Raw genomic sequence first — 11,135 nt, 5'->3', positions numbered from 1 at the left:
CAGTAAGCTTGACTACTTTATAAATGGTGTTGAACTGACTGAATAAAGTCCATCTCATATCCTTCATAAATCATACAACGTAGTTATAGGCCCATGGCAGACTTTCCTACAAATGACAAGTCTTAAGAAAAAAACAATACACTAAAATTGCAGTTAGCCATGACAGTCTTTATAATAGAACGCTTGTGACCACACCCACACATCACCTTCTCACCCGTCTCCGTGGTCAGGCTTCTCACCCAACGTTACCGTTCAGGGGACGCGCTGCTGTACCTGCCAAGCTGCCTTTCCACTCTCCGCTGTCTTTCTAGAGCGCGTGCTGATGCTGTAACTAGCAAGTTGGTTGTCTCTTCTCTCTTCAGTCGTATGCTGCGTTCTGTTATGTGAACGATTGGCTGAGCCTTGGATACAGCCAGTACAGCTCCAAACACGCATCACTCGTTCGCTTACAGCCAGTAGTGATCCAAATTTAAAAATAAAATAAAACCCTTGAATTTGTAGGTGTCCAAACTTTTGACTGGTACTGTACATACGTTCACACACAGTGTACAAAACATTAGGAACACCTGCACTTTCTATGACATACAGACTGACCAGGTGAAAGTTATGATCCCTTATTGAGCTCACTTGTTAAATCCACTTCAAATCAGTGTAGACGAAGGGGAGGAGACACGTTAAAGAAGGATTTTTAAACCTTGAGAAAACAGACATGGATTGTGTATGTGTGCCATTCAGAGGGTGAATGGCCAAGAGAAAATATTTAAAGTGCCTTTGAACGGGGGTATGGTAGTAGGTGCCAGGCACACCAGTTTCAGTATGTCAAGAACTGTAATGCTGCCGGGTTTTTCAAGATTAACAGTTTCTTGCGTGTATCAAGAATGGTCCACCACCCAAAGGACATGCAGCCAACTTGACAAAACTGTGAAAAGCATTGGAGTCAACATGAGCCAGCATCCCTATGGAACGCTTGACACCTTGTAGAGTCCATGCACTGACGTATTGAGGATGTTTTGATTGCAAAAGGGTGTGCAACTCAATTTAGGAAGGCACCCTAATGTTTTGTACACTCTGTGTACACACACACACACACACAGTTTATTACATACACCACCCCATTCATGAAACTGGATCGCTCTTACAGACAGTGAGTTACGTGGCCATGGCTTACTATATAAAGCAGACAGAAAGACATCCAGTTACAGTTCATTTGAACGTTAGAATGGGCAAAACGAGTGACCTAAGTAACTTTGAGCGTGGTGTGAAGGAAATTTAATTAAATGAAGAAACAGTCTTGAAAATGTAAATCTTATCCTTGGTGTCGTAAACAATCCTTGATTCCTGTCTGTCCCTGGTAAAGATATGAGGGTGCGTCATGACCTTCTCCTTAGGACCATCTGGCAGAACGCCCAGAATATGTTCTTTAGGATAAGATAGGAGACAGTGCCAGACACATGCTGGAACTATGCCTATGTAACATGTCTGTAACCAGTATATAAGGGAACTAACAAGACTGCCTCGTTAGAGCTCCTGTTCGACATGTGTACATGGTGCATTGAGTTGGTTGGAACCTCTCCAAAGCCCTGAGAATAAAGAATTATTAATTTAAGATTGACTTCGAGTGTCCCTGGTGTAGAATTTCTAAGACAATTTGGCATCACGAATAGAATTATTTAATCTACCTGCGGAGCTTTCCAGTGGGGGTCTGCGAGGAAAACTGGTGGCGCATTTTATGAAGCGTGAGGGAAATTTCCATGTGACCAAAAAGACGACGAGACCCGCACAGACCAGACCCTTACTGTGAGCTGTCCAGGAGGAGACACACCATCCGCGAACAATTGAGGGAAGGCAACTGATTTCAGTAAGTCAATTGAAATCAATCTGTATAAAAAAAAAATTAAGGATTAAAAAAAGGAAGAAAATCAAGGCGAGTAACGCATAAAAAAGGTACCCATAGTCTTATAGAGAGAAGACCATTCACTAGTTTTAAGAGAAGACTAGAGCGAGGGCAACGCCCCGCTGACAGCTGCCTATAGGCATTTAGAATAAATTTTGATGTGGTCTGCAGCTAGAAAAAAAAGAACGCAAGGTATTTTTGAGTATGTGTTATTTATATGTATAGCAAGTAACGGCAAGAGCACCGTTGGCGATACATATTGTGCATAGCAAGTAATGACAGAGAATCGTAGACGATGCACGTGGGTAATGAGGAGACTTCCGAGTGTGTTTGGAAATAGTACTAAGTGAATGTGGATGTGAAAGTTATGTGATTGTGAGATATGGAATAATAAGCTGAAAGAAATGTGGTTAACAAAAACCGATTGAAATTTGGATAACAAACGATTTAAATTATTACCATTAGGAATTTGGATAATAAGAGGATTGAAATTGAGCTACTAAGTATTGAGTGAATGAGAGCTGTCAGGGGACTAGCTTACGTGTGAAAGAGGTGAATGAATGTCACAACCACTTCCGTGTGAGCTGATTGGCAATGTTATATAGGGGTATGTCCAACACCGCTGTTGGATCTACAGGTAGAGGATAACATGTCTCAGAAATCTCAGAGGACAACATGTCGTCTCGTTAGATACATGTTATCCTCTTACAATGAGACATGTTAACGAGGACAACATGACTTTAGATTATATGAGGATAACATGTCTCATTAGTGGAGTTTGATGTATAAAGTTATTATATACGGAGATACAGTTGAAGTCGGAAGTTTACATACACCTTAGCCAAATATATTTAAACTCAGTTTTTCACAATTCCTGACAATTAATCCCAGTAAAAATTCCCTGTTTTAGGCCAGTTGGGATAACCACTTTATTTTAGGAATGTGAAATGTCAGAATAATAGTAGAGAATGATTTATTTAAGCTTTTTTCCTTTCATCACATTCCCAGTGGGTCGGAAGTTTACATGCTACTAAATACTAATTGAGTGTATTGCCTTTAAATTGTTTAACTTGGATCAAACGTTTCTGGTAGGCTTCCACAAGCTTCCCACAATAAATTGGGTGAATTTTGGCCCATTCCTCCTGAAAGAGTTGGTGTAACTGAGTCAGGTTTGTAGGCCTCCTTGCTCACACATGCTTTTTCAGTTCTGCCCACACATTTTCTATAGGATTGAGGTCAGGGCTTTGTGATGGCCACTCCAATACCTTGACTTTGTTGTCCTTAAGCAATTTTGCCACAATTTTGGTGTCTCACAGTACGGATATTGCAATGTATTGCCCTGGCCACATCATTCTTTTGGTGTTTTTCAGAGTCAGTAGAAAGGCCTCTTTAGTCTCCCCGTCAGACCTGCATCCCTTAGCGCATCCACCACGGCCTGTAACCTACAAAGATGTGACTCCCAACTGTTACTGTGCACAATTATGTCATCTAAATAAACAGCGGCGTACTCACTGTGCGGCCGCAGGACGCGGTCCATGAGTCGCTGAAAGGTCGCTGGTTCCCCGTGGAGCCCAAAAGGCAGAACCCGGTAGTGGTATAGCCCCCCTGGGATGGAGAAGACAGTCTTCTCCCGGGAGGCCGCTGCCAGTGGCACCTGCCAGTACCCCTTCGTCAGTTCCAAGGTGCTGACGTATCTCGCCATCCCCAAGCGGTCGATCAGTTCATCCACCCGGGGCATGGGGTAGGCATCAAACTTACTGACCTTGTTCAGGCCTCGGAAGTCATTACAGAAGCGGACGATCCGTCCGGTTTCGGAACCAGCACTATGGGGCTAGACCACTCACTGTATGACTCCTCCAGTACCCCCATTTCAAGCATCGTTGCCACTTCCCGCTGGACCGCCACCCTCCGGGCTTCTGGTATTCAGTATGGCCGTTTACGCACTTTTTCTCCCGGACGGGTGTGGATGTGATGTTCCACGAGATCCGTGCGCCCCGGCACCTCGGAGAACACGGCAGTATTCTGCTGGACCAACTCTCTGAGCTCTTCTCGTTGGGTCGGGCTGAGGTCTTCCCCCATTGCAACTTCGACCGAGGGCGGGGCATGCTGTGGCCGGGTCCACGTTACGCACAGCACCTCACGTGCGTGCCATTTCGTCAGTAAATTCACATGGTAAAGCTGGAGGGGTTTTTGTCCGCCCCGGTTGGCGGACCTTATAGTTGACGTCACCTACCCGCTCAACGATGTCGTAGGGCCCAGGAATTTACTCTCTGTTGTAGGGATCAGCACCAAGACCTTCTCACCTGGTTGGAACTCTCGTGGTTGGGCCCCCCCGGTTGTAGACACGCTCCTGGGCACGTTGCGCCTGGGCCATGTGCTCTCTCACCACTGGCCAAATCGCCATCATCCTCTCCCTCATCTCCTCCACATGTTCTACTACGCTGCGAAGGGGGGGGGGGGGGGGGGGGTCGGCTGTTCTTCCCAGACCTCCTTGGATAGGTCCAGCAGCCCGCGGGGCCGACGGCCATACAGGAGCTCAAAGGGGGAGAACCCCGTGGATGCTTGGGGGTACCTCGTGATAGCACAACAACAACTCGATGGCAGTAGCAAACTATTGTAATCAACTAGCCAGCTAACCTACAACTAGCCAGCAAGCTAACTAACAAAGCTAAAGGAACAGGTTAGCATAACTCTAGCAAAACAAAAAATGTATGATTCTAAAGAAGGTAGCTGGCTAGCATTTATGAAGCCAGCAACCGTGTTCCTCACACACTAGGAAAGTTTTTTCTCCAACGTTTAATGAACACACACTCCCAAAATACACGTTCTCTGATGACATCGCCCAATGTATGCACTTTCGGTAGCCTAATTGCGGCCAGACAGAAGAAATCCACACACAATAACCCCCTTACCACCTGAATGCATGGCACTTAAGTCAGATATTTCCCAGTTCCCAGTTATTAAAATCAAGTTTTTGGTCCACAAGCCACTGTTGCGGGTAGATGTAAAAATCTAACAGGCACTCAGCGGCGCACAATTGGCCCAGCGTCGTCCAGGTTTGGCCGGTGTAGGCCGTCATTGTCAATAAGAATTTGTTAACTGACTTGACTAGTTAAATAAATAGAAAATACCCCCTCAGTCACCGGCTTCATCAATAAGTGCATCAACGACGTTGTCCCCACAGTGACTGTACGTACATATCCCAACCAGAAGCAATAGATTACAGGCAACGTCAGCACCGAGCTACACGCTTTCAAGGAGCGGGACACTAATCCGGACGCTTATAAGAAATCCCACTATGCCCTCAGATGAACCATCAAACAGGCAAAGTGTCAATACAGGACTAATATTGAATCCTACTACACTGGCTCTGAAGCTCGTCGGATGTGGCAGGGCTTGCAAACTATTACAGACTACAAAAGGGAAACCCAGCCGCGAGCTGCCCAGTGACGCGAGTCTACAAGACGAGCTAAATGCCTTTTACATTCGTTTCGATGCAAGCACACTGAAGCATGCATGAGAGCACGAGCTGTTCCGGACGACTGTGTGATCACGCTCTCCGTAGCCTATGTGAGCAAGACCTTTAAACAGGCCAGACGGATTACCAGGACGTGTAATCAAAGCATGCGCGGACCAACTGACAAGTGTTAGTGAACATTTTCATCCTCTCCCTGACAGAGTCTGTAATACCTAGAAGTTTCAAGCAGACCCCCATAGTCCCTGCGCCCAAGAAAGCAAAGGTAATCTTCCTAAATGATTACCACCCCGTAGCACTCACGTCGGTAGCCATGAAGTGCTTTGAAAGGCTGGTCATGGCTCACATCAACACCATCATCCCGGAAACCCTAGACCCACTCCAATTCGTATACCGCCCCAACAGATCCACAGATGATGCAATCTCAATCAACACTGCTCTTGCCCACCTGGACAAAAGGAACAGCTATGTGAGAATGCTGTTCATTGACTACAGCTCAGCGTTCAACACCATAGTGCCCACAAAGCTCATCACTAAGCTATGGACCCTGGGACTAAACACCAACCTCTGCAACTAGATCCTGGACTTCCTGAAGGGCCGCCCCCAGGTGGTAAGGGTAGGCAACAACACACCGGGGCGGCAGGTAGCCTAGTGGTTAGAGCGTTAGACTAGTAATCGAAAGGTTGCAAGATTGAATCCCCGAGCTGACAAGGTAAAAATCTGTCGTTCTGCCCCTGAACAAGGCAGTAACTTCTTATGGCTTGGGGGCAGTATTTTGACATCTGGATGAGAAGCGTGCCCAAAGTAAACTGCTTGTTACTCAGGCCCAGAAGCTAGGATATGAATATAATTGGTAGATTTGGATAGAAAACTCAAAAGTTTCCAAAACTGATAAAATAATGTCTTGAGTATAACAGAACTGATATGGCAGGCAAAACCTGAGGAAAATCCATCCAGGAAGTGGGATTTTTTTGATGTGGGTATTTTCAATTGAATGCCTATAGAGTATCTAATGGGTTAGGACCCAGATTGCAGTTCCTATGGCTTTCACTAGATGTCAACAGTCTTTAGACATTGTTTCAGGCTTGTTTTCTGAAAAATGAAGAAGAATGAGACCTTTCTGTCTGTGGACTGAGGAAGAATGCAGAGCTGGTTTGCGCGCGTGATCGAGTGCGCTCCATTCGTTGTTTTTCCTTTCTATTGAAGACGCTATTGTCCGGTTGAAATATTATCGATTATTTAGACAATAGACAACCTGAGGATAAATTATAAACATCGTTTGACATGTTTCAACGAACTTTACTGGTACTATTAGGATGTATTTGTCTGCATGTGTTGACCGCCTTTGAGCCAGTGGATTACTGAACAAAATGCGCCAACAAAACTAAGTTTTGGGGATATAGAGGGACTTTATTAAACAAAACGAAAAAATGTTTGTGTAGCTGGGACTCGTGTGACTGCAACCATATGAAGATCTTCAAAGGTAAGTGATTAATTTTATCGCTATTTCTGACTTTTGTAATTCCTTTACTTGGTTGTAAAATGTTTGTATGCTTTTGTAAGCGGGGCGCTGTACTCAGATAATCGCATGGTATGCTTTCGCCATAAAGCCTTTTTGAAATCTGACAAAGTGACTGGATTAACAAGACGTTCATCTTTAGGCCGATGTATAACACTTGTGTTTATTATGACTATTTCTGTATTTTGAATTTGGCGCTCTGCAATTTCACCGGATGTTGTCGAGGTGGGTCGCTAGAGGAACGCCTGCGCCAGAAAGGTTAACCCACTGTTCCTAGGCAGTCATTGAAAATAAGAATTTGTTCTTAACTGACTTGCCTAGTTAAATAAAGGTAAAATAGAATTTAAAAAATCTGCCACGCTGATGTGTTGTTGCAGGGGTGCGTGCTTAGTCTCCCCCTGTACTCCTTGTTCACCCACGACTGCGTGGCCAAGCATGACTCCAACACCATAATTAAGTTTGCTGACGACAACAGTGGTAGGCCTGATCACCGACAAAGATGGGGCAGCCTATAGGGAGGAGGTCAGAGACCTGGCAGTGTGGTGCCAGGACAACAACCTCTCCCTCAATGTGAGCAAGACAAAGGAGCTGTTCGTGGACTACAGGAAAAGGAGGGCCAAACAGGCTCCCAATAACATTGACGGGGCTGTAGTGGAGTGGGTTGAGAGCTTCAAGTTCCTTGGTGTCCACATACCCAACAAACTATCATGGTCAAAACACACCAAGACAGTCGTGAAGAGGGCATGACAACACATTTTCCCCCTCAGGAGACTGAAAAGATTTGGCATGGGTCCCCAGATCCTCAAAAGGTTCTACAGCTGCACCATCGAGAGCATCCTGACCGGTTGCATCACTGCCTGGTATGGCAACTGCTCGGCATCTGACCGTAAGTCACTACAGAGGGCATTGCATACCGCCCAGTACAACACTGGGGCCAAGCTTCCTGCCATCCAGGACCTATATACTAGGCGGTGTCAGAGGAAGGCCCCAAAAAATAGTCAAAGACTCCAGTCACCCAAGTCATTGACTGTTCTCTCCGCTACCGCACGGTAAGCGGTACCAGAGCGCTAAGTCTGGGACCAAAAGGCTTCCAAACAGCTTCTACCCCCAAGCATCTAACCCCCCCCCCCCCCCTTTGTTTTTACACCGCTGATACTCGCTGTTTTTTTATCTATGCATAGTCACTTTGCCTCTACCTACATTTACAAATTACAAATCGACTAACCTGCACATTGACTCGGTACCGGTACCCGCTGTATATCGCGTTCTTATTGTGTTACTTTTTATTTTATATTTTTTCCCTTTAGTTTAATTTAGTAAATATTTTCGTATCTCCATTTCTTAAACTGCACTGTTGATTAAGGGCTTGTAAGTAAGCATTTTACTGTTGTATTCGGCGCATTTGACAAATAAAAATGTATTTGATCTGATCATGAGCTGGTCAGTATGGGTTGGCAATCCTTTCTAACACAACTTTTTTTTTCAAGATATCACGTAGTAGAACTGGTTAAGTGTTGCTCACCACTTTCTGGAGGACCGAGTTTAGAAATCAGTGTTATTAGAGTATGACAGCTAAAGAGAAGGAAATAAATCTGCCGTTTGATTTCAAATATGCCGACAGAGTCGAAAAGAGAACACACAGAAGGCTGTTGTATAAAACACCTGTCTCCGGATTACATCTTCAAACTAAGGACAACCATGGCATCCGTGACAGAGGGAGAAGCGTCCATCCACATATACGGTAAGATAGTCTAGCTAGCTACATTTTCAGATATTACACGTTTCTAATTTTATCAGAAAGTTGTTTTCATTCAAGTTAAGCTAACGTTAGCTGGCTGGGTCCCAAGCTAACATTGTGTATGATCTGTATAGTAATATTATTTGTATCTCAGAGACATTTGCATTACTAGTTTATAGCCTAATTTTAGCTAGCTATGTTATGAGTTGGGATTATGGTTCATTGTTTAACTAGCTAGCTACATGTCTAAACAAAAGACTCCACTACTATGCAAGTAACCATTTCAATAGAATGTTCATGATGTCACTGTGACAACTGTCGATAGACGTAGCTGGTAAATTCGCTCTGGCTATCTACTCCGATTTCAGAGCCCTCTCGTCTGAATGTGCCAGAGTGCAGAATAACTGACAAATTTACGAACGCTCAACAGCCGTTGAATATGGCCAGTGTCAGTAAATGTTTGCAAAGAAACTATTAAATTGTTGCCAGCAGCACAGTTGCAGTCACTAATACTGTGGATAACATAAAAACAGCTTAACCAACTCTGCTAGGGTGAGTAAAATGGTCAGAGTGAGCTGTTCTCGCATTTGTGTCTGGAAGTAGCTAGCAAGCTAGCCAACGTTAGCTTGGGTGCTTGACTGCTACTGTTAGAACAGAACGCTCGGATCAACCCAACTCTTCGGCCAGCGGATCAAGTGTGCGCTTTGCCATGGATAAAGAGCCAAGTTAGCTAGCTGTCAAATCTTCATATGACAGATGCTTTTCCACTCTGTTTAGCCAGCTAACGTTATCTATCTAGCCAGCAATGTGCAGACAATCCAATGCCGAGGGGTGGACTAACTGACAAACAAACACTGGGATAAAGCCAGCTAGCTAACGTTATGGGCTGGGCCGCTTCTTCAGGTAGCTCACCACAGCACCAGACTGAACGCTCCGGGAGCGAAACACTCTGAATTTACGAACGGACAATCTGACAACACTGAGTGTACGAACGCCCAGAGCACACCCTGGCACTCGAGATTAAATTTACAAACACACCTGTAGTATAAACCAGCCTTTAGTCTTGAAATCTTTGGTTGTTTATTACATGGCCTCACATGTGAATCCTTAAAAAGATAGGTGGGAAAGAGGGTGTGAACAATGCTGAGTGGGTGTAGACAAAAAAGAACTCTCCAGTAGGTGTACCAAAACATTCAAGGGGCATTTTCTCAAAAGTGAGGTTACAAGTTAATCAACTTTCAAAGCAGAATTACTTTCCCATTGTTCCTCATAACACTTTCTAGCTCGGGAGTCTCTAAAAATTTCACATTTTGCTACGTAAGATCGAATCGAGCTGGTCAGTCACATATAGGATTCGTAGTTATTTGACTTTGTGCGATTAATTTAACAGCTATGAAACAAAACGGAGGAAATACTTTTAAAACTGCTTAGGCAGCAGTTATTTTACTATAAATGTGATCATACTAAACTATTTTTTTCACAAATGCGAGTTAAATGCTCGCACTATAGAGCCCTGACCACCCGCCAACGTGGCTTATGAAATATACATTTTACCCGTCAATGCTAAAATCTACCCGCATTTGGCAGGTGTTAATTTTAGGCCCTGTTCATCATATTATCTCTCTAGTCTAGTCGAAACGTTGCTAATGCCACGATCAGGACAATGCGCATCCAGCGTGAGATATGGCACGGGAAATGTACCTCAATGGCAGTGCACTCCTAATTATCCCAACTGACAAATAGAGAAGATTAAAATACTGCTAGACTTTAATGACTGCTAGTTTTTTGTCAGTATACTAGGCTAGCTAATGCTACAGCAGCCCATTTGATTCGACAACCCTTCCGGTAACTACTCACCCCCAGCGCTAGACGTCGCATTTTCATGTAATCCAATGGGCTGCTATAGCATTAGCTAGCCTAGAATGCTGACGAAAAACTTGCTCTATTTGAATCTTCTAGATTTGTTAGTTCGGATAATTAGGAGTACAATGTCATCTCCCTTCCCCGGATTGAGGTACATTATATCTCGCGCCGCGTTACGACTAGAGAGAGAATGTAATTAACATCTAGTCGGATTCTGGCTAACTAGCTAGGCAGTCAAGTTAACGTAAGCCTAGTTAGCTAAAAATGGTAGACCACATGATTTGACAGATGGAAAGTGTGTAACATTAGCTAGCCATGAAGCTCACCTTTCTTTACATGACAAACAGTTTCGTTGACGAGGCAACTTGCTGTGATTTCATTTTAAATCCATGTTCATATTATTTCATAACCCCAGGCCATTTAATAAACCAACAACAACACCGATTGCCTTTCTTCCTTGTCATATGACTGACCAGAGATATTAGAAAATGAGATAATGCCGCGTTCATAACAACTGGGCACTCGGAAATCTCGAACTTCTGACTTCAGGTCGGAAAGTCTAGAAAGATGCCCGTGTTTCCAACTTGATATTCTGAGTTGGGTGACCTTTCACAACGAACTTCCCTTGTCGGAACTTGTTTTTTTT

General features: G+C 44.3%; 1 protein-coding gene across 2 annotated transcripts in view; it reads right to left on the bottom strand.

Annotated features, from left to right (window-relative positions):
- tmem251 (transmembrane protein 251) overlaps positions 1 to 11,135 on the bottom strand; it is a 15,203-nt gene extending 4,068 nt beyond the window's left edge. The window contains exon 1 of one of the 2 annotated variants that reach the window (XM_038967979.1): positions 10,816 to 11,135. The gene's annotated coding sequence lies outside the window, so the exon portion shown is untranslated. Of the gene's footprint in view, positions 1 to 1,679; positions 2,756 to 10,815 lie in introns of those variants that run through there. The other variant, XM_038967980.1, reaches the window with a different exon arrangement.

The sequence above is a fragment of the Salvelinus namaycush genome, chromosome 29, assembly GCF_016432855.1.
Source record: "Salvelinus namaycush isolate Seneca chromosome 29, SaNama_1.0, whole genome shotgun sequence".
Taxonomy (NCBI): Eukaryota; Metazoa; Chordata; class Actinopteri; order Salmoniformes; family Salmonidae; genus Salvelinus; species Salvelinus namaycush.
Note: the sequence above shows the minus strand (reverse complement) of the source record. Positions and strands in the feature narration are given on the sequence as shown.